This window comes from Coenobita brevimanus, chromosome 46 (assembly GCF_032717465.1).
Source record: "Coenobita brevimanus isolate Jiangsu-jjx chromosome 46, ASM3271746v2, whole genome shotgun sequence".
NCBI lineage: Eukaryota > Metazoa > Arthropoda > Malacostraca > Decapoda > Coenobitidae > Coenobita > Coenobita brevimanus.
In genome coordinates, this window is record NC_136999.1 from 50,559,957 (window position 1) to 50,583,497 (window position 23,541).

General features: G+C 42.4%; 2 non-coding genes across 2 annotated transcripts; one reads left to right on the forward strand and one right to left on the reverse strand.

Moving 5' to 3' along the window:
- Positions 1 to 382: 382 nt before the first annotated feature.
- LOC145398850 (5S ribosomal RNA) lies at positions 383 to 501 on the reverse strand. The gene has a single exon (XR_013897187.1). It is a non-coding gene; the product is annotated as a 5S ribosomal RNA (ribosomal RNA).
- A 1,270-nt stretch (positions 502 to 1,771) lies between these two features.
- LOC145398864 (5S ribosomal RNA) lies at positions 1,772 to 1,890 on the forward strand. Its single transcript, XR_013897197.1, has one exon. It is a non-coding gene; the product is annotated as a 5S ribosomal RNA (ribosomal RNA).
- The last annotated feature ends 21,651 nt before the right edge of the window (positions 1,891 to 23,541 follow it).

The window sequence follows — 23,541 nt, forward strand, 5'->3', positions numbered from 1 at the left end:
GACCCTAATGAGGCGCTGTCTACCACGAGAGGGAGCCAGTTCCCTAAACAATGCATGTATGGCACAGTTCTGTATCGGTAGGACGGCCCCACAGAGGCAATGGCTTACGTGTGGTAGAGGGATCTGCTTGACCAGACTGACCAAGGTTATGCAACAACAACAGTAACATCAGTCAAGCTTACCCGTTGCCTTTAACACATTCATTAGTCAGTCAGGTACAATCTGGCCCATTGTACGATCGCCCTAACAAGTACTCATTCATCCATTCATTGCCAGACGCCATGTATCCCAAACGGGGTGGCCAAGGGCTTAGAGTTAATTGTTTTACAGGGAAGGGCACTAATCCTTCACCAACCCCACTTGACACGTAGGGAGAACGTTATGCCAACAGCATCTGGTGTTCCCAGGCGGTCACCCATCCAAGTACTAACCAGACCCAACGTTGCTTAACTTCGCTGATCGGACGGGAAGCGGTGTACTCAACGTGGTATGGCCGTTGTGCTTTCTTTAAATTTCGGACAAACTCCATGGGTCTGGCAAATTTCACTTGAGTGAGAGTTAGGAGATGAAAACAATCTTTCCCTTCCCTGCAAACATTATTCATGGCGTAAAAAAACTAATCTTGCGAAAGTGTATTAGTTAAGTTTAGCGTTTATTTCTTTTTAGGCCAATAACAATAATTAAGTAAAAAGCGACATCTGACACGTTTCCACTCGTCGTCACAATTCATGCCAGCAGTGTTACCAATGTAGCAATTTTCCCGCTGAATTTAAAGGATTTAAAAGCAATCTAGCTGGTAAATATTTTAAACATTTTCTGTGTATCTGGCGTTCTTTTAAAGTCCTGTCTGGCATTGTTTTTTTCTCAGTTTCTCTCATTCCGGCAGATTTTTACTACTTCTGAGACCAATCTAGCGGATTTCGATGGTTTTCCTTTGGCAACACCCCTCCCCCCCAGGCGGAAAGGCCGCCTTACGTTAGTTCAGTGTTGCCAACCATTGGGAATCATCCCCAGATTTAGGGACTTCGGGACACAAATGGGGAAATGGGGAAATCGGCTTTCAGTTTGGGGATTTTTTGCTAATGGTAGGATAGGTAACCCATAAACTGAGCTGTAGAAATTGAAATAGGTCATATATAAATATCGTAGTTTCAGGGTGACTATATTTTCTAATATGAAACAACAGTGCATCTGTTTTTCATCAATGAAGTCGATATTTCGTGTGCATTCGAATGAATGAAAATGGGGGACAACAGCAGCAGGAGTAGCAGAGATCAGCTGAGTAATAATAATGATAATGATGCCTTCCACAAACCGTACCCATTATTATTTTACCTGTCCAGAAGTAACTGTACAGAAAAAGAAATTAAACATATCCAAAGTTAACTCAAGAGTAATTTGAATGATGTTAGTCTGTGCAATGTTTTTCGTCCTAATTCAAGGATACTGTGATGAAGCATAATCTAAATCAGTTTCGTATATTGCATATTCTAAGGCTAACCCAGAAGCAATATGGGTGATATTGTTTCTACCATTCATAAGTGAAGCGTAACACTACCCAAGAGTATACTGTTGATACTGTATGCTTAATGTTAGTCATAACTCAAAAAGTAGATTACTTCAATAGCCATTGTATTCGTTTCCCTCAAAATAATAGGATAAACAATTAGAAAAACCTGTACTTTAATCAATCAGTTGTGAATAACCATTTCTTCTTAATATGTTTACAATATTCTGTCTATCAGACTGAACGTGTAAAATAATAATTAGAGATAACGGCCATGCCACGTTGAGTACACCGCTTCCCGTCCGGTCAGCGAAGTTAAGCAACGTTGGGTCTGGTTAGTACTTGGATGGGTGACCGCCTGGGAACACCAGATGCTGTTGGCGTCCCTACGTGTCAAGTGGGGTTGGTGGAGGATTAGTGCCCCTCCCTGTAAAACAATTAACTCTAAGCCCTTGACCACCCCGTTTGGGATACATGGCGTCTGGCAATGGATGGATGGATAATATTACTGAATGGGGAATTCTGGGGAATTTTAGCCTGGAGCTGAGGGGAATTTTGGTTGTCACTGGTTGGCAACATTGCGTTAGTCAGTATCATGTCATAGGTGTGGGTGGATGTCACGAATCAATTCGCGACATTTCCCTTTTGTGAGAAGCCACGAACTATTAGTGGAAAACTCACTGTGTATCGCTCAGTTAACCGTTTCTCTCTCCACTGCGGAGTATACTTTTCAAAATATTCGTCACTTTAAAAAGTGACCGATTTAATGCACGTCACTAAGTGCTCTACTGAGCGATACAATTGTTTCTTTATTGTTCGCCCCTGCTTGCCTCAACCGTTAGCCACGCCTTCTTCCGGTGGCTTGTGCGTCCTGCCTATACATCATTTGAATTCAGTCTAGTTGTGGCTTTGACGGAGAGAGGTCCTGTGCTCCAGAAGTGTGAGAGGTCAGCTAGCACCCAAGCTCCACAGAGTACAGTTTCTCCAAACTCCCACCCCTTGGTGATACAAAACATTCATCGTTCAGTATTTCCTTTTGTTTTCCTAGTCTTAAGAGTTTAATTAAGGTGTTTTTTTTCTAGGCGTAAGTATTTAGCTTTTGTGTGAGTGAGTGCGTCTCATTGATTTGATTTGAAATGTAACGTTAAATTTATTTTTTTGTAATCAGTAAATTTAACAGTTCTTTTTCTTGAGCTTAATGTAAAGTAAAGTCTTGTTTCATTTCTCCAAATTAAGCTTATTTCCCACATAGCTCCTAGCTTGCATAGACGTTTTACTATTCATAACTGGTACTTAGACCAGTCTTGTTGTATTAACTTAAAATCCGTTGTGCCAGGAGTTAAGCATCGGCAAGAACCTGATGTTAGTATTAGTTATTTATTGTCAGGGGTGAAGTAACTTTCTCCAGAGGCTAACAGTACTAATTCAGCATTTGTGAGTAATTAGTCTCTGCTGTGTACTGTTGAGAAAGTTTATAAATTCTCGTTCTTAGAGAATCGTTGCTCGATTTAGCAAGACAATCATTGTCCCTGCTCTTTAATATTATTGAATATTAATATCAATTAAAAAATATTTAAGCATTTATTTCAAAAACACCGTTTTATTATAAAAACCCCGTGACAGTGGATGTCTCGGTCTGTCACGATCCCATTCCCCCCCCCCCCTCCTCTCCCCACCCCTTTTTAAACAATCCTTTTCGTCTGAAGTTCTCTTCGTTGTCGCAATCTTGATTTTGACCATCATCCTCTCCCTTTTTACTTCTTTCATGAAACTGCTTTACGTATTAAATTACATGTTGGATTTTCATTGTGTGAATAAACTGACCAATTTTCCTCTAGTAATTGCATAGGTTTCACTAACTGAATACCGGCAGATTAATTTGCTTCTTGATGGCAACACAGGTGGTTAGGGGTTGTTCTTGGACACGTGCAATAATTTGTCTATCTTGGTCTTGTATTGTGCAAGGAGGGGCTCCGTTTGACAAATTTTCTATGTTCTACCTCCCTCTACATCGCTAATCTATCCGTTAACTGTCCTCCTGGATGTTAAGTTGCCAGGATAGATCTGTCTTGCTGCAATATTTGCTAAATAAAGGGCCATAATCTGCTTGCACTGACAGGCTATAGTATCTTGTTGACGATCCAGCTTGTTACAACACTCACGGGTTCTCCCGCGTAAACAACATCCTGCATAGAGATTTAAATGTGGATAATAATATATTAGATGTTTACTTTTCTGAGTTGATGGCGTTCGTGATTTCGACATTACCATTAACTGTGTGACTTATGTTGTGGGACATTTTTTCCTTCAGTATTGTTGAATCAGGATGTAATATAAGTATTATGAGAGTTTCTCCGAATTTTAACCCTTGAAACTTGAGCGATAGGCTGTGCATTTCACATTTTTTCGTATTGCTAAGCCTCAACTTTGGTATATTGTGGTTTCCTCTTCCGTAATGCGAGATATACACGGTAAAAATGCTTATATACTGCTTTTTGGTGTTGTCTACCTAAATACTGCTCTTTCCGGTGAGCAATATAGGAAAAATAACTAGGCCGCGGCAGTTGCCAGATACCACTTTCTGAGCGAAAGGTACTGGGAATCGGGTCATCACTTCTTTGGGCGTTTGTGCTTCCCATAAGCTTTATCATTGAAGCCTGGTTATTTAATTTTATCCAGTCTTTCATTTTTTACTTTCATTTCTCCAAGTACTTTATTATTCCAGCCTACTCGTTTCTCTTAATCCATCCCATCTCTATCCAAAGTTATTCCCATTCCATTACGTCCCTCATCATTCAGCCTTATACTTCTCATTTAACTTAGTCCTCCATCATTCAGCCTTATCCATGTCATTTATCTCAGTCCTTCATCATACAGCGTTTTTTTTTTTTTTTCCGTTTATCTCATCCCTTCATCATTAATCTCAGTCCTTCATCATTCAGCGTTTTTTATTCTGTTTATATCGTCCCTTCATCATTCAACCTTTTACATCTCATTTCCTGTAATCCTTTATCAAGCTAATCCTTATCTCCACCCTGTCCTACCTCTCTTTTCCGTTTTATAATTTTGCTTTGACGTTTTCAAGATTCATTGACTCCTTCTCTGCTGAATATAACCAAAAGCTGTTAGAGAATGTGGGAATGCTAGAGTTGTTCCGAGCATGAGAGGGTTGATGGTGGCAGTATGAAAACACCAGGACACCATGACTCACTCTCAGATGGTGTCAGGGGTAATGGAATACTGGAATTATACCGTCTCTGGGAGGATTGATGGACCTGGTATTGGCGGTATTATTATTCAAAGGCTTCAGTATGCTTAAATTGAAATCGCAAGGTGGAAGGCAAACCCGGAATATTTAATGATTTTTAAAGTACGCGATGATGGTGGAACATATCTCTCCCCCCTCTATGGCTGCTGACTGCATTCTGTTAAGTGGGATGCAGACTAACCATCGCTAATAACGACAGACGTTCCATAAATGACCTTCTGTAATTGAAGGTTTAAACTCTCAGCTGAATAAAATCGTCTGTCTTTATCGTGAACAAAGCGCCAAAGTGGTGACCTTGGAAGGATTAATTTGCACGAACTCTCAGCTTCCTCCTCTCGACATGCTCTCTGAAACTCACACACACACCAACTTTTTCCGCTATAATTTTTGCACAGTTTTGCAAGCCCAACACCTGCTTCATATATAATCCCTGCCACGATAAAATAGCACTGTCCTTATGTTATAATGTATTATATTATGTAATGTTATAAAAGTAAAGTTCTGGTCTTTACTTCCTTTATACTGCCTTTATACTACTACTACTACTACTACTGCTACTACTACTACTGCAGTGTCTCGAAACTATCAGAACATAGTGAAACCTTGCCATCACGTGACCCCTTCAGTGCCGTGACGTTTTCATATCGTTCAGGTCACTACAAAACCACTTTATGCAACTTAAGACCGATCCCTCGACGTGAAGGGGTTAATAAAGGCTAGATCTTACCCCTCTAGTTGGAAGCGCCTCTCCTCAGCCAAATAAAACCATCAGGAGACAGCAAGAAAACGATGAAGGCAAAAACAAAAAGTACGTAACTAAGTTTAATTAAGGGATTAGCCCTCACCTGGCGACTTCTCTCTCTCTCTCTCTCTCTCTCTCTCTCTTCTGGCAGAGCTTCAGGGAGTGATGTTACAGTTCCCACTGACTGATCACGGAGTGGGAAGAGCAGGATATATGGCGTCACACTGGTTGGCATGGACAGTGAGATGGGCTTTGGGGAGTTATTTTGGCGCCTCCCATTGGCTAAGAGTTTAATGGGAGGACACTGTGGAGGAAACTTGCGCTTGAGCTGACACTAACTAGCCGACCTCTACAATCACTGAAAGCCACCCCAGTCCTGGCATATCTCTACAGTACCAAACACACGTCACTGGATGGGTGGATGGGTATCAGTAGGTTTATAGGGCAGTTTCCAGTGGCAGACATTTTTTTATGCAAGGAAGAAGGAACCAAAAGCCAGAAGTCAACATCATTGTTCCCTCCAAAAAAAAAAAATAAATAGATAAATAAAAGTAAAGGAAAACAGAGCCAAATTCAAGATCTCCTCATTTCGAGAGACCTCAACACACTGCATTTAAAAGACTGGAGATCATAGGCAGTCGGAAACACAAAGACAGTTCCAGAGTTGACCTGCTGCATACATGAAGGACTAGAAGTAACGGTTAACCCTTGCATTAGAGAGCTGGACAGAAGGGATGGGAATTTGCTACTAGACAGATGCTACGCGCCCGACGAAGCGGTGGAGAGATCAGAGAAGCAGTGACCATTTCCATTATGAAGCTAGTATACTGTCAATGAACTACTATTTAAATTTTTTCACGTTTATCTTTGTGTGTCAACTGACTTCGTCCATACTGAATACACACAACAGCTGTCCTATTCAGAATGGGGCTATACGATGTGTGGGTGGCACTGATCTCGCGTCCATTCAAGCAACATTCCGACAGTAGCAACTGGCCATCGTCTATCCCACGTGTTTGTAAGTCTTTGAGTGTATGTGTGTGTGTGTGTGTGTATATATATATATATATATATATATATATATATATATATATATATATATATATATATATATATATATATATATATATATATATATATATATATATATATATATATATATATATATATATATATATATATATGCGTGTGAGTTCATTTATTTATTTTAATCATTACAAAAAGAGAGAAGTAAAGAAAGACTAGAAGCCTGTCAAACTTTACTTTTTCAGGAAATATTAACAAAAAGACCCATGCATCAAGGCATCCCAGGGCACAGTGCATTTAAGGGACTGGAGGACACAGACAGACGGAAACACAGACTTAAGACAGGTTCACTGCTAATTATCTGCATTTATGAAGGACAGATTACCGGTCAACTCCTGCATTAGGTAATTGCAGAGAAAAGGGGTGAGAGTGTGTCCAAATACCAGTGGTGTATATCGGCTGTGATGGGGAAGGGTGGATGCAGATAGTTCAGGCGAGCAGTGACACATACAATATTGATAGTTTAGGGAGAAAGGTGCAACACTGCTGCCAATGTGGAACAGATGAAAGGAATCAGCAGGTGGAGGGAGTTCATGAGACGAAAATCCTTTGACTCTACCCTGTTTAGAAGAGCTAGATGAGGCGAGTCCCTAACATTATAAAAGCAGTACTCCACACAGGGGTGAGTGAGACCTATACAAGGACGGCAAATGCAGAGGAGGAAAGAAATATACGGGTTCAGTTCAGCACTCTCAGTCTCTTGGAAACAGATTATGTATGGGAGGTTCTGAGGGTTTTACTCTCTCTCTCTCTCTCTCTCTCTCTCTCTCTCTCTCTCTCTCTCTCTCTCTCTCTCTCTCTCTCGTGTGTGTGTGTGTGTGTGTGTGTGTGTGTGTGTGTGTGTGTGTGTGTGTGTGTGTGTGTACAAAGGAAAGCAAACAACAGAGGTGTTGGTCCTTTTATGGCTGTTTGGTATAGGGAAGGTTATAACTAACAATTCTATTCTATCAGTTGAAGACAAGGATAGAAAAGCAGAAAGGCTTCCCCCCCCCTACCTACCAAACCCTCCAATCGAAGCAGGCAGGAAATAGTGAGAAAGACCATCATGCAGCATAAAAAAGAGCTGTCAAGCAAATTTCATAGGACAGAGGGGAAAAAATCTTATTCTACACTATCAATCTGAAAAGGAAGGTAATATTAAATTAATTTGTTGGCTTTCTTAACAGCCTCCAAACACTGCTTGTTTGGTTCAAGATCACTTGTTATAATAATTCCAATTTTTTTTCATGAATGACATTATCTAGTTGAATAGTGCTCGTAGTGTAACTGGCCTTTTCATTTCTGTTTCCAATGTTTAGCACCTTGCATTTGCTAATACTTAAGTCTGTCTGCCAGGTCTGGGTCCAGTTGAACAATCGATTGAGGTCACTCTCTATTGCCTGCCTCTATAAAAATGTGTCTGCTCTGTTTCCAACTTTATTATCATCAGCAAATTTGGAGACTACAATTTAAACCCTCATCTATATCATGTATGTATATTAAAAACAGAACAGGACCCAATGATGAGCCCTGTGGCACACCACTAGTGACATCTTTCCAGTATGACTCTTTTCCATTTATTAAGACTCTATTTACGTTCTGTACACCAGTTATCGATCCACCAGAGCACATTGCCTCTGAATCCATGCACATTTAAAATCTGAAGTAGTCTTTTATGGGAAACTTTATCAAATGCTTTTTGAAAATCGAGCAAAACAATGCCATTGGGTCTGGTCTCATCATATATATTGAATTTATCACAGAAGAAAATCAAGAGAGTCATAAAGCAAGGGGGATTATTCCTAAAACCGTGTTGTGAATCTTTGATAAGATTATTTATTCTAAGTGCTTCACAAATTTATCTCTGATAATAGTTTCCAACAACTTGGATACCACTGAAGTTTGGTTATTGGTCGATAATTTTCTGGTTGCAATTTGTTACCTTTTTTGAATATCGGGGTTGCATTTGCTAGTTTCCATTCATGAGGTACATTACTATATTTTAGTGATTTATTGAATAGCTCAGCCAATGGCATACATATTTCGTTCACTGCATCTTTCAGAATGCGCGGAGATATTTTATCTGGCCTCAGTGTTTTATCCACCTTAAGTTTACCATTGGCAAGTTGTACATCATTCTCACCAACAGGATCGTCATTAATATGTTACCCATGTCTACGACAACAGGAATTTGTGGGAATGGAATTAGTACTTTCAGGTGAAAATACTGATGCAAAAAAAAGTGTTGAGAATTTTAGCCATCTCTGTTTAATCATTGACAAACTCTCCATTTTCCACGACTGTTGAGCCAGTTGTTGGTGATATTACCTTCTTGTGTCTGATATAGCTGAAAAATTCTGTAGGGTTGAAGCTACTGATACACACAGCGTGCACTTCAAAGTTTTTCTTACTTCACATTTTTTTTTTTTCCAGCAAAAAACTTCATATTTATTTTTAGTAGGCAATCTGTTTTGCACATTGTAATACATAATGTGGCTGTTTTACTGAGAATATCTGTGAATAATTTCCATGTTTCATCAGTATCTAATGTTTGAACAATGGGATTCCAGGCACTAGCACCAATTATTTCCTTTTATTTTTGATAATCCTCTCACTTGTAGTCCGGCACGTTCTTGTAACTAGCCCTGACATTGTTGTCACTGAATTTGATGCTGAATATGACCATGGAATGGTTGCCAGTACTAAACTCTTCCCCTACCATAATATTATTCACTAGGTTTTCTGATGTGGCCAAAACCAAATCATAATATGCTAACTCATTGTGTTGGGAAGTCTACTAACTGATGCAATGAACTTGCTTGCAAGTTAGTGTACAGGTCCAACCCTGTGTGTGACAATAGGACCTCTCCCCATTTGACAACTGGTAAATTAAAGTCACCAAACATTACAGTATTATGGGCGCTACATGTTTCAGCAATAATTTGACTGTAAATTTCAATATCTGTGTCACTGGACTAGGCTGGCGGAAGATGAATTAACCCAAGCACTGTCATGCTGCAGAATTTTATTTATAAGCTTGAGATAAATAATGCCAACATTATAATGTAGGGCTTAGGAATTACAGTTGGGTGTACTCCTACTTAAATATATAACACGGCATCTCACTCTGCTGTGTTATTTCTCTCAATACTGAAAATGGTGTAACATGGTATATCGAACTCCACTAAAAAAATCTTGTGTGTGTGTGTGTGTGTGTGTGTGTGTGTGTGTGTGTGTGTGTGTGTGTGTGTGTGTGTGTGTGTGTGTGTGTCCATGCCTGGCCACACGGGTACTCCAGCCAGTGTAAAATAAAATTAGGGCCAATTCTGTGGGATAGTCCGGCCAAACCAACAAAACCGCCTGCAGGGAGAGGACCCGAAAACATTTTAATTCAGCTATATTCTCTCTCTCTCTCTCTCTCTCTCTCTCTCTCTCTCTCTCTCTCTCTCTCTCCCTCCTTTGTTCCCTCTTCTCGTCCATTTTCTCTCAACGTTCAGCCCCTTGTCCTCGTCTCTTCTTTCCCCTACATTACACTCTCTCTCTCACACACACACACACACACACACACACACACACACACACACACACACACACACACACACACACACATTTCTTTTTATTTCGCCTGGCTGTGTGTTTGTGTATGTGCTGAGTGGACGCGAGTGTTTCTACGTATGAAATCTTGTTTATGTGTTTATTTCGCAGTGTCCCGGTCATAAATATCGCCAAAAGGTTAATATTCACCGCCCCCTCCCGTTCAATAACCCTGGACAAATATAATTACCAAATACACAAAACTCCATTGCTTCCATTCACACACCCAATCACTCGCTGGCCAATGGATTTACCTTCACAATTTCGTTCTAATTCGCTGACATTGGGCATTCTGAGGTGCGTATAAGAGGGAAGGGAGAGGAAAAAGAGGGAGGGAAGATGAGGGGAGAGTCAAGGTGAGAGGGAAGAAAGGGAGAAGGGAGAGGAAAGGAAGGGAGAAGAGGGAGAGGAAGAAGGAGAGAGGAGAGGAGAGGAAATCACTGAGGAGAAGCAGAGAAAGGAAGGGAGAAGGAGAGAATGCGAGAGAACGTGAGAGATATGGAGGCTGTAGATAAGGAGGAAGGGGAGGGGAGAGGAGACTGTGGGACAAAGAAGGAGAGGAAAGGGAAGGAGGGTAAGCGAGGGAGAGATAAGGAGGAAGGGGAGAACAGGGGAGGGATTTGTAGGGGGGAGGGAGAGTAGGGAAGAGTAACGAAGGGAAGGGGAGAGATGGGGAGGAAGGTGAGGCTAGGGGGGGTGACGTGGAGGGGAGGGAAAGAGAAGAAATAAGAAGGTAGAGGAAGGAAAAAAAGAGGAGGGGAGGGAGAAAATGTGGAGGGATGGGAAAGGAGAGAAATAGGAGGAGCAGGAGAGAGGAGGGATATGTGGGGTATGAGAAATACAGTACAGGAGGAAGGGAAAGAGAGAGAGAGAGAGAGAGAGAGAGAGAGAGAGAGAGAGAACTGTACTGAACTGGAGTGTAGGTGAGAGGTAGAAATGGAAAGGGTATTATAATTATGTAGGAGAGAAAGCAAGGAAAAAGGAAGGAGCAATTGTGATTCAGATGGAAGAGGAAAGGATAGATATAAACGAGAGGGGAAGAAGAAGAGATGCGAGAGGAGGGGAGAGGAGGGGAGAGAATTGATGGAGGGGGAGAGAGTAATGGAGGAGAGGGGAGGAAAGAGAGAGAGAGAGAGAGAATGGAAAAAGAGGGGAAAAGACGAGGAGGGGGAAGGGGAAGGGAAGAAGCGAAAGAGACTGAGATGAAGAGTAGAGGCGATAGGTGAGGAGGGAGACGGGTAAAAAGAAGGAAGAACTGCAAAGTGATGGGTAAAAGACGGGATGGGAAGAGAGGGATGGGAGAGGTACTTTGAGGAGAGGGTTGTGAATGAAGGGAAAGAAAGGAAAACGGAGGGGAAGAAGCGAAAGAGACTGAGATGAAGAATAGAGGCGATAGGTGAGGAGGGAGACGGGTAAAAAGAAGGAAGAACTGCAAAGTGATGGGTAAAAGACGGGATGGGAAGAGAGGGATGGGAGAGGTACTTTGAGGAGAGGGTTGTGAATGAAGGGAAAGAAAGGAAAACGGAGGGAATGAGAGAGATAGAGTGTGAGGAAGAGGTAAAGCAAGAGATGGAGAGGGGAAGGGAGAAGGGTGTTGGGTGGACGGAAGAGAAAAGAGAGGTGTGAAGAAGAGGAGGAGAGAGTAATGTGGAGAAAGATGGAAGGAGTTTGAAAAAGAGGAGGAGAGCAAAGAAGTGGAAGATGTAGGGGGAGTGGTAAGATGGAGTACAAGGGGAGGGGTGTTGGAGGAAAAGGAAGGATGTGAAGAGGAGAGGAAAGGGTATGAGACGAAAGTGGATGGAGGGGAAGTGTGTGTGTGTGTGTGTGTGTGTGTGTGTGTGTGTGTGTGTGTGTGTGTGTGTGTGTGTGGAGAGACGAGGAGTCGAGTGTGATGAAGGGAGAGATGGAGCCAAGTCGGGCATAATAACCAGTGTATCGTCATCATTATCATTGTTGTCATCCCTGTCATATACGGCAGGTAATTAGAAGAGAAACAGGTTAATTAACAATAAGACGGAACTGAGGCCGTTGGTGGGGGATTTGTCTTACCTTAATTAACTCAGGTTGATGATGACATTAATGATGATGAGCTGCAATGTCTGCCAGTGATCTCCATGGCTTATTATGCCCCAGTACCCACCATCCACACCCATACCCACACCTTCGCCAACACCCACACCCACACTCACACCCACATCCATACCCACACCCATACCCACACTCACACCCACATCCATATCCACACCCATACCCATATCCACATCCACACCTACACCCACATTCACACCCACGCTCACACCCTCACCCACCATCCACTCCCTCACCCACACCCGAACCTACTCCCTCAACCACACTCACACTCACACCCACACCCACACCCTCACCTACACCCACATCCACACCCATACCCATACCCACATCCACACTCACCCACACCCACGTCCTCACCCTCAACCTCAACCCACTCACTTCCACACACCACCCACACTCACACCCATATCCACATCCACACTCACACCCACCGTCCACACCTGCCCCTGCTCCTAGTGAAGTCATTAACCCCTTCAGGACGATGATGGCTTACTACTCTCTTCTGAGCTACACAAAACGTTCTTCTGTTCCCTGACTAACACCAGACCATCTTCTTCTTCGTTCTGACTATAAACAAAGGAGTCTATTCAGCATCAGATAATAATACTCGCTGTGTATTGCTATGTTAGGATCCCGAAGACAACCTTGGCGGATTCTTAGACCTTGGTTCACGTCTCTTAAGGAAGCTCCCTAACATTTTTTCCTAAGTGATTTATTTCGCTTATGTCTAGATATAATTTTGCACGTTATTTATAAAGAGTATGGCGATATGGGAAGGATTTATGTAACACAGAGGAGGACAGTACGAAAATTTATCACTTAGGAAAAGGTGTTAGGGAGCTTCCTCAATCGGTGTTGCAACCACTCTGTTACACTGTGTTATCCTTGCACTAGGAGGTGACATGGGCGTGCTAATTCTTGAGTAGTATAAAGGAAAAACGATCTCTCTCTCTCTCTCTCTCTCTCTCTCTCTCTCTCTCTCTCTCTCTCTCTCTTTCTGTGTGTGTGTGTGTGTGTGTGTGTGTGTGTGTGTGTGTGTGTGCTTTAAAAATCAAACACGTAGGCAGGTAGAGACTGGGCTAGATCGGGGAGAAGGTGGCGGCTGGTGGTTGGCTGGTTACGTGTGACGTATTAATGACGTCAGGGGGATTCCCACCTGCTTGATCTATACCTTTATCTCAGTCACTACGTCCTTGGGTTGGCCTGAACATGTCGCCCACTAAGATGCTGCTCACCGTCACCTGGAGAGGCTTCACGTCACACGTCAGTCATGACAATCGGCCACACAACTGCGGCCGTACAGCTCGAATGAACACACCGACGAACTGATACTCCTTCCCTGGGTCAGCTGCTCCAAGGCCCACAACATAGTCTTCGGCGATGACGCAGAAGGTAAACGAGGTGGTGCTGTGCCCTCGAGGTAGACCAGATGCAGCGTCCACCCGGGAACCAAACCTCCTCATAATTCCTTGCACCTTGCTACGGAAAGAACCCTGGTCATGGTGAGGTGCTGTCTACCACAAGAGGACGCTGGTTTCCTACATAGTTTACTCGTATGTACTGTAATGTACCAGTAGGACGGCCCCACAGAAGCATGTACTTACTTGTGGTCGACGGGTCTGCTACGCCAAACAGACCTGAGTTGGGCAACAACAACAAATGCAACAACTTCGTCTCCGGTAATGGTGCTCAGAGGGACGCGTGAGAAAGGCAATAAGGGTACGATTGGGATACATGTGCGTGGGTGGAAGGAGGGAAGTGGAGGGGAAGGAACTTACAACGGATGGGAAGGGGAGAGTGGAACAGAAGGAGGAGAGTGGAAGGGAAGGGAGAGAGTGTTAGGGATGGGAGAGAGTGAGAGGGGAAAGGGACAAAGCAGAGTGGGAAGGAGAAGAGTGGAAGGCGAGGGGGAGAGTTAAAGAGAAAGGGAAAGTGGAAAGGAAGGGGGGAATGGAAGGGAGGAGGGAGAGTGGAGTGGAAGAGAGGAAGGAGTGCAAGGGAAGGCAGTACAGTGGAAAGGATAGGGAGACAGAGTATAAAGGAAAGACAAAGGGGGAAGGGAGGGGGCACGGGGTCGAGGGGGAGGGAGTCATTAGCTTATGTGCCAACAAGGGGACGTCACTATTTTTTCCCCCATCCCCACACACCCTGACTCCCACTCCACAAACACCCCCGCTCTTTCTGCTGGAGGAGGCGTCATCATCATCATCATCATCACAGTCACCATCATCATCAAGAACGAAATTTAATAAGACATGATAGTTTTGAGGGGCTACAAGTGATGTGAGGTGAGATATGCATGGGGGAAGTGTCAGTCAGTCGCCGACATTGGAGACAGCACTGGTGAGACAAGTGGTCAAGTGAGGGCTGACATTGAGTGACATGTTGGACAGTGCCGACTCGCCAGATGTGTGTGTGTGTGTGTGTGTGTGTGTGTGTGTGTGTGTGTGTGTGTGTGTGTGTGTGTGTTCAGTCACCGTACACACTGACTGACTCGTGTTATGCAGTGTCCACTATCATAGGGCCTACACCCGTACATAATGCCACTCAGCATGAAGTTATAAGCCTTCCTCTCTCACGATGCTCGCTCTTACATTATTTAGTAGTGCTCATAACCAAACCATTCTGACCTAACCTAACAGATTAACCTTGCCATCTTCACTTGACCTAACGGAACCCAATCTGACCTCACGCAGACAGGACCTAACCTTTTCTTACATAATATATCCTGTCTAACCTAATTTAACCTATCATAACCTAACGTAATCTAACCAAATCTAGTGTAAGATAAAAACATAAGATACATCAACTTCAGTAAGAACACAACCTAAACCAATGTAAACCAACCCCAGCCTAGCCTAACCTAATCTACCCTATCCTAGCCTCACTTAACCTGTCCAAAAAAGTGTAACAGTCATAATAATCTAACCTACAGCTCCAGGGAAATAAAGTGCACGAATCTAATATTGTTCGGTAATTCGCGGACCGGCAGAAGTGTGTGTGTGTGTGTGTGTGTGTGTGTGTGTGTGTGTGTGTGTGTGTGTGTGTGTGTGTGTGTGTGTGTGTGTGTGTGTGTGTTGCCGCACTACCTGTCACACCATCACTCATTCTCCCCACACTATACTAAAACAATATATGAATTGCCACGCTAGACCCTCCCCCCCTTCCCCCAAGCGCGAGCCGAGAACGAAAAAGTGTTTGTCTGACTGGCCGTGACGCAACAGGACCCCGTGTGACGAAAATTCCATATCACCAAATGTTGTGTTTACTTTATAGTTCTGTTGTCAGCTTTCACTATTTTCCTGGCTATAACTTTCCATGCGACAATTTTCTTATCAAATATTTGCTGTACTATTTTTCTTCTTCTCGTTTTTATTCATCATCATCATCCAATCCTACGTTGCCCCATGAGAAGCGTAGAAGCCCAGGGCTAGGCAAGTTGGTCCTGGAATTTATGATGAGAGTGACCAGCCTCACTCATCCCTGGGTGGCATTACGTAAGCAAAAAACCCCAACCATCCCTTGGATATAAACCTGCACCTGCTCAGTCCGACTGAAGTGTCGTAAACCACCAGGCGCCAAAATTTGGTTATATGATTACCACCCAGAGTAGTAAATGGTTTCCTGGTGTACAGGAAATCATTTGCCTTGTCACTCAATGTAGACTCACCCACAGGCACAAGGAAGAGGAAGGAATGAAGGAATGAAAGACAGAAGAGGGACTGTAAAGTCACCCGTAGGCAGAAGGACGAGGAAAAAATTAAGAGACAAAAGACAGAAGAGGATGGAAGGAAAGAAGGATGGGGGAGAGGAAAGGGTAGACACCTCCCTAGTTGCGAAAGAACACCACTTTCTCTCACTGGACGATTAACCCGACCCCTCTCAATGCTTCACTGACGGGTTTAAGTGTGGAGTATTTGTGGAGTGTTAGGCGAGAAAGTGGATGTGGATATCTGATGCTGTGGTGGAAATGTTTGTGAGTGCGAGACTCTATAAATGTAATCGTGGAGACGGAAACAGAGTGCAGACATCTGGGAATATATGATAGGACATACTACAGCAGCCTCTAAAATCTTCATCCCTGGTGATATCGAACTCAGATCACGAAGACTAATAGATGCACGTGCCACCGATCCGATTACCGAAAGCTGAAAAAAGCAGAAACGAAAGAAATTGTGATTTAAATAATGAAGAGATGCTGATTGGCCAAAGACAAAAATTAGTTTAGCCAATCAGGGTTGAGTGTGAGTCCGGAGGCGTGGCGTACGTGACAGATCATTTCAATTCGAGTATAATCCTCAGTGAAGGCAGCTCACATTTTTCAGAGTCTGCTGCGTTGCACAGCGCCCTGAACTCTCAATATTTTTAGGCCAAATTTCAGAGTTGAACTTTCTGAAGTTATCAAAAAAAAGTGCTTGTCCTTAATGAGATACTGAGTAGGCTACATTGACAGGCATCTACCTTATGCAAGTACCTGTTACAGTACTCAGAATCTCATCAATAAAAAACAAAACGACTCATTCATAGCCAACAAAAGTACAACAAGGAATTTTGGTCCAGCAATGGTTAGTCCAGATCACAGTGCGTTGTGCTGGTGCAACATATTCCCCTCACCATGACACCAGCACGCCCGCGACAGGAAGCGCCTGACACCAGTACTGTAACCCGAAGAAAGACTGTGTCTGACGCAGCTTGTCCTCACAGCTGCACCTGCCTCCCTGCCCTAACCCCTTCCCACACCCTCACGCAATCAATTCCCCAACTCCGTAAGAGGTAAGACAAATGGGGCATTGGTTGCTATTATTCCATTAGATTTCCCTTTCATGTACCGTCTTTAGACACAGACCAAACAGCCCGTTCCAAACCTTTAAGAACCATGACACACCTTCACAGTGTAAAAACTTCGTGGTACACTTTTCTTTCCCGAACGCCAACGCTTGCTCATAATTAATATATTTATCTTCAGCGCATAATGGTGCCAAGAAATGTTGCGTTACTCCGGCAGTATCACCCATGGATATTAAAATACGTATTGGTGCTTTATAAACTGACATGATTTGCGTAGAAAACCTGTAGAATGGATTCGTTGAGGGTCTGCAGTGTGTGTGATCTCAAGAAACTGATTCAGTGATCAGAAGTTTTTATATTTTAAGTACAATCATTTGGTTCAGGCAAAGACCTTTCTCACACTTTCTATTGCAACCTTTCACTACAATATACTTCTAGTGAGCCCCCTAGTAGTGCATGGGATGACAAACACCAACACCCCATCCCCTACGATCAGAAAGTCTCTCCTGATCTGAAGGAAATAGTGAAGTAGTGGGAAAAAGATATACGTCATGGCACTGAAAGGGTTAATCCCAGAGTTTATCCCAGAAAAACCCCAACAAACCCCATCCGGGACTCCTTTACTACATCATGCCACTCCAAACCCCACTCCTCCATGCCACTCCAAACCCCACTCCTTCATGCCACTCCAAACCCCATTCCTTTATGCCACTCCAAACCCCACTCCTCCATGCCACTCCAAACCCCACTCCTCCATGCCACTCCAAACCCCACTCCTCCATGCCACTTCAAACCCCACTCCTTCATGCCATTCCCAACCCCATTCCATGTCACTCCAAACCCCACTCCATACCACTCCAAACCCCATTCCATGTCTCTCCAAACCCCACTTTATGTGACTCCAAACCCCACTCCATGCCACTCCAAATCCCACTCCATGCCACTCCAAACCCCACTCCATGCCACTCCAAACCCCACTCCATCTATTCCTAAGCCACATTGTGTCATCTCCCAGAAAAACACATGCATCTCAGGCAAGCTACCAACCCATGACCTGTTTTTTTTTTTTTTTTCAACATTATAATTCACCTGTAGGATTGAAAGAATTTACTGTACTGTATTTACACCTAACCCATCTAGCTCGATAACTCTTTCCTAGACCTGTCTTCTCCCTAACACCACTTCCCAAGCAATTTATTATGTTTATTACACCTTACTGTCCTTTCTGTGGTGTATAAATCCTTTCAATACCACCACACTCTACGTAAATACCGTACAAAAGGATATTTAGCAGCCATATCAAGAAATAAATCGCTAAGGAAGAGGTGTTAGGGAGCTTCGTCAACCCATGAGAATACGGGCCCTAAGCTGTTGAAGGAGTTAATAAATTCCCTCGATCATTATATTGTTATTTTTATGCAAGGCCAAAATATCGTGGCTTATTTATAACATCAGTAGAGAGATAGATAGGTAGGTAGGTAGGTAGGTAGAGAGAGAGAGAGAGAGAGAGAGAGAGAGAGAGGAGAAAAGTGTAGTACACAATTATAAAGAGCATGAGCTTTAAAATTAACGTATAGGAGAGCAGTAGAAATCAGCCTCTTAACACTTTCAAAGCGGCTATTTATTTTTACATTATGTTCTTGCTCCGGCCACATCAATTTCAATCTAGTTTACTTAGGCACCCTTGCAGTGAAAATCTAGCCCTCTCATACTCGGGGCAACTCTAGCTTTCAAATCCATCTAATGCCAGACGATTTTTTTCAGCTGAGGGTGAATTATAGGAACCTAAGAGTGTTGATACTGCCACCAATCGTCTCTTAGTAGGGACAGTGGACGATTTTTTGCCTCTGGTTGGGTCATAGGAGCCTGAGAATGAGAATAGGATAGTGAAAATGACCCATGTGCTTGTGTTTGAGACTGGAATGATGAGTGGAGGTACAAGAACGTGGTGTGATTATGTTACGGGAATTGACTGGAATGATGAGTGGAGGTACAAGAACGTGGTGTGATTATGTTACGGGAATTGACAAGACCGTGGTGTATGTTACGTGAATTTATAAGAACGTGGTCTGTTATGTTACGTGAATTTACAAGAACGTTGTCTGATATGTTACGTGAATTTATAAGAATGTGGTCTGGTATGTTACGTGAATTTACAAGAACGTGGTGTGATATGTTACATGAATTTACAAGAACGTGGTCTTTTATGATATGGGAATTTTCAAGAAAGTGGTCTGATATCTTACGTGAATTTACAAGAACGAGGTATATGTTACGTGAATTATTAGAACGTGGTCTGATGTCATGTGATTTTACAAGAACGTGGTCTGATTGATGAGTCTACAAGATCGTGGTCTGATGCGTTACATGAATTTACAAGAACGTGGTCTGCTGTTACGTGAATTTACAAGAACGTGGTCTGATATGTCACGTGACTTTACAAGGACGTGGTATATGTTACGTGAATTTACAAGAACGTGGTCTGATATGTCACGTGACTTTACAAGGACGTGGTATATGTTACCTGAATTTACAAGAACACAATCTGTTGTGAATTTACAAGAATGTGGTCTGTTGTTATGTGAATTTACAAGAACGTGGTCTGATGTTATTTGAATGTACGAGAACGTTGCCTGATATGTTACGTGAATTTACAAGAACGTGATCTGATATGTTACGTGAATTTACTAGAACATGATCTTATGTTACGTCAATTTACAAGAACGTGGTCTAATATGTTGCGTGAATTTACAAGAAAGTGGTCTGATATGTTACGTGAATTTACAAGAACGTTGTTTGATGTGTTACGTGAATTTACAAGAACGTGGTCTGATACGTTACTTGAATTTACAAGAACGTAGTATGGTACGTTACACGAATTTACAAGACCGTGGTCTGATGTTACGTGAATTTACAAGAACGTGGCCTGATGCGTTACGTGAATTTATAAGAACGTGGTATATGTTGCGTGAATTTACAAGAACGTGGTCTGGTATGTTACGTGAATTTACAAGAACGTGGTCTGTTGTTACGTGAATTTACAAGAACGTGGTCTGATCTGTTACGTGAATTAAAGAGAAAATCAGGAGTGGAAGATGAGGAGCCAAAGAATTAAACAAGGATAGAAACAGATAGAAACAGATTAATAATAAGGAGGGTACACAGGATAAGGCTAACATCATCTTTAACCCTTTCCTGATCACCTTTTCTCAAGTGGTTTATTCCAGCTAACACGAGACGGTTTTATTCATCCGAGAGTTTTAATATTGTCACCATTAGCGTTATGTTATGTGCACTTGGCCACACATAAACCTGGGACACTGTGTGTGTGTGTGTGTGTGTGTGTGTGTGTGTGTGTGTGTGTGTGTGTGTGTGGAGGTCTGGCCACAATTTCATTCATAACAGTTACTTGGTCATTTAATATTTGACACCTCCATTCATTCCCGTCAGTGCCACCAACAAACAAGTGATTCTGTCAGGGTTGCCAGTTGTACCAGATGCTAGACCTCTGCTACACATTGACGCTCACCCAGTTCTATATGATGATGATGATGATGATGATTAGTAGTAGTAGTAGTAGTAGTTGTTTATTATCATTATTATTATTATTATTTATTATTATTATTATTATTATTATTATTATTATTATTATTATGCTTAAGACTGCACTTTTGAGATTTAATTTCTGTTTTCCACAAATGCTTGCACAACAGTCTTAAAATTTATATTGGGCGGAAAGGCTGGCAGGAAAATTAATTTGTGGAAAGTTGGAGGAGGCAAACTTTGTGGGTTACTGCTGAGACAGACAGACAGACAGATTGTGTGTGTGTGTGTGTGTGTGTGTGTGTGTGTGTGTGTGTGTGTGTGTGTTTAATAATAATAAGAATGATTATGATCATGATGATGATAACGACAGCAGTAGTAATCATCATCATCATCATCATCATCATTATATAATCCATGTATTATTCAGTCCTATACTGCGCTAAGACGAGCGTATAAGAACTAGAACAAGCATAAGATAATTATAATAATAACAGTGATATTACCTGTATTATTATTATTATTATTATTATTATTATTATTATTCGCGAGAAGTGAAGTCAGCGAATGTACAGTGAGGTTGGATGAGGATGAAATGGAAATTGTGAGTGCGTTTAAATATTTAGGTGGTGTGATGAGTAAGGATGGAAGTTTGGAGGGTGATGTGCTTGAAAGGGTACAGCAAGGAAGAAAGGTTGCTGGTTCCTTGAAAACAGTGATAAGAAACATAGAAGTGAACATGGAAGTGAAAAAGTTACATTACAGTAGTGATACCAACTCTACCGTATGGAAGTGAAGCTTGGACCTTGTTGGAGGGACACAAGTCAAGAGTGACAGCAGTGGAAATGAGTTATTTGAGAGGACAATGTGGAGTCACATGGAGAGACAGACTAACAAATGAGGATGTGAAGGAGAGTTGTGGTGTGGATGTGGATGTGATAGGAACCGTAAGGAGAAACACACTGAGGTGGTCTGGCCATGTGGAGAGGATGGAGAGTGAGAGACTGACAAGAAGAGTGTATGTGAGTGAGGTGGAGGGGGAAGGGGAAGGGGGAGGCCAGGGATGAGATGGAGGGATGGAGTGGAGAGGTACAGTATATGAGAGAGGGGTGTATGAGCTGGGAGCAGGGCAGTGAAATGGCAAGGGACAGGGCGACATGGAGGAGGTTTGTTTGTGGCCACCCCTTACAGGATTAAGGTCTCTGGCAATAGATAGATAGATCATCATCATCATCATCATCATAATAATAATAATAATAATAATAATAATTATTATTATTATTGTTGTTGTTGTTGTTGGTGGTGGTGGTGGTGTTGTTGGTGTTGTTGTTGATGTTGTCGCCGTTGCTGTTGTAGCAGCAGCAGTTGTAGTGATTTTGTTGCTGTTGTAATTATCGAAATATTATTCCAGTGATATATAACCCAACAGACCTGCACTTGTGGGTAACCATGACAACAGTTTCCTCATCTTGTTTACGCGTCCCAGCATTACCACCACAGCATCCCACACACCTCAACTAACACATAACAAACCATAAATTATCCTAACCCAATGCAACCTAGCCAACCCAATCTAACCTAACCTAACCTAACCCGACCCAACTTAACATACTCCAATCTACCTTAACCCAACTTTCCCTATCCCAGCCTGCCCTACCCTACCCCACCATACCCTATCTTATCCTAGCAACATATCCTTATCCCGTTAACCCTTGCCAGCCTCACCAGCGACACACCTTCTCTCTCAACTTGGCTTCAGTCCATCTCTTATCTCTCTTCACCCACCCACCCAGTTAAAACGTGGGGTGTGATTAACGCCTTCACTTCACGTATATAAATTTCTGCATTTGTTTTTTATTGTAACATTTCATTATATTATCTTTTATTGCACTATATTTTATTATTTATCGTTATATTTTTTGTTCTTGGTATCGCCACGGCTATTTTCACCATAGGATATACTTTTCCATCTACAGGAGTCAGCTTTAGCCTTCAGTAACCCTTTACTTGGGGCTTAAAAAAAAAAGAAAAAGAAAAAAAGCACCGAGGTTGGCATTTTCAAAAGTTTTTAATGAGGGGAACCACAAAATTAAGCTCCGCGAGTATGAGTCGGTAGGAAGAGGGCGGTACGCTAAGTAGTTTAACAGTGAAATCCCACAAACAGCAACCCCGGGCACTAAAGGGTTAACCCCAACAATAGAAGGTTCCTCTCCCTGGTTTATTAAAAGTGTAAGTAGTGAGAATAAAGCAGTAACACACGTCCTTTAATTCATCATCATCATCATCACCGTCATTATCAATATCATCATCATGCTAAATACAGAGTTTAATGGGGTGGGTTCATCTTCATCACCATCATCATCATCATCATCATTATTATCATCATCGTTAGGCCAGATACAAAGTTTAATACAGTGGGTCCATCATCACCATCATCATCATCATTGTGCTAAATACAAAGTTTAATTTAGCATGTTCATCACCATCATCATCATCATCATCATCATTGTGCTAAATACAAAGTTTAATTTAGCATGTTCATCACCATCATCATCATCATCATCATCATTGTGCTAAATACAAAGTTTAATTTAGTATGTTCATCATCATCATCATCATCATCATCATCATCATCATCATCATCATCATCATCATCATCACCACCACCACCACCACCACCACCACCACCATCATCATCATCATCATTACCACCACCACCACCACCACCACCACCACCACCACCACCACCACCACCATGCTAAATATAAAGTTTAGTTTTATGCAGGAAACTTGGACAAATAACTCCAGTGTCTCATTAATTCATTGGTCAAGCAGTAAAACCCACCATAAGGAAGGGCAAGAGCAGGTCAGGTCGCGTCAGGTCGGCTTACACAATGACCTCAGTGCATCGTGGGAACATATACTGGCGAGTTTGGGAGAGAC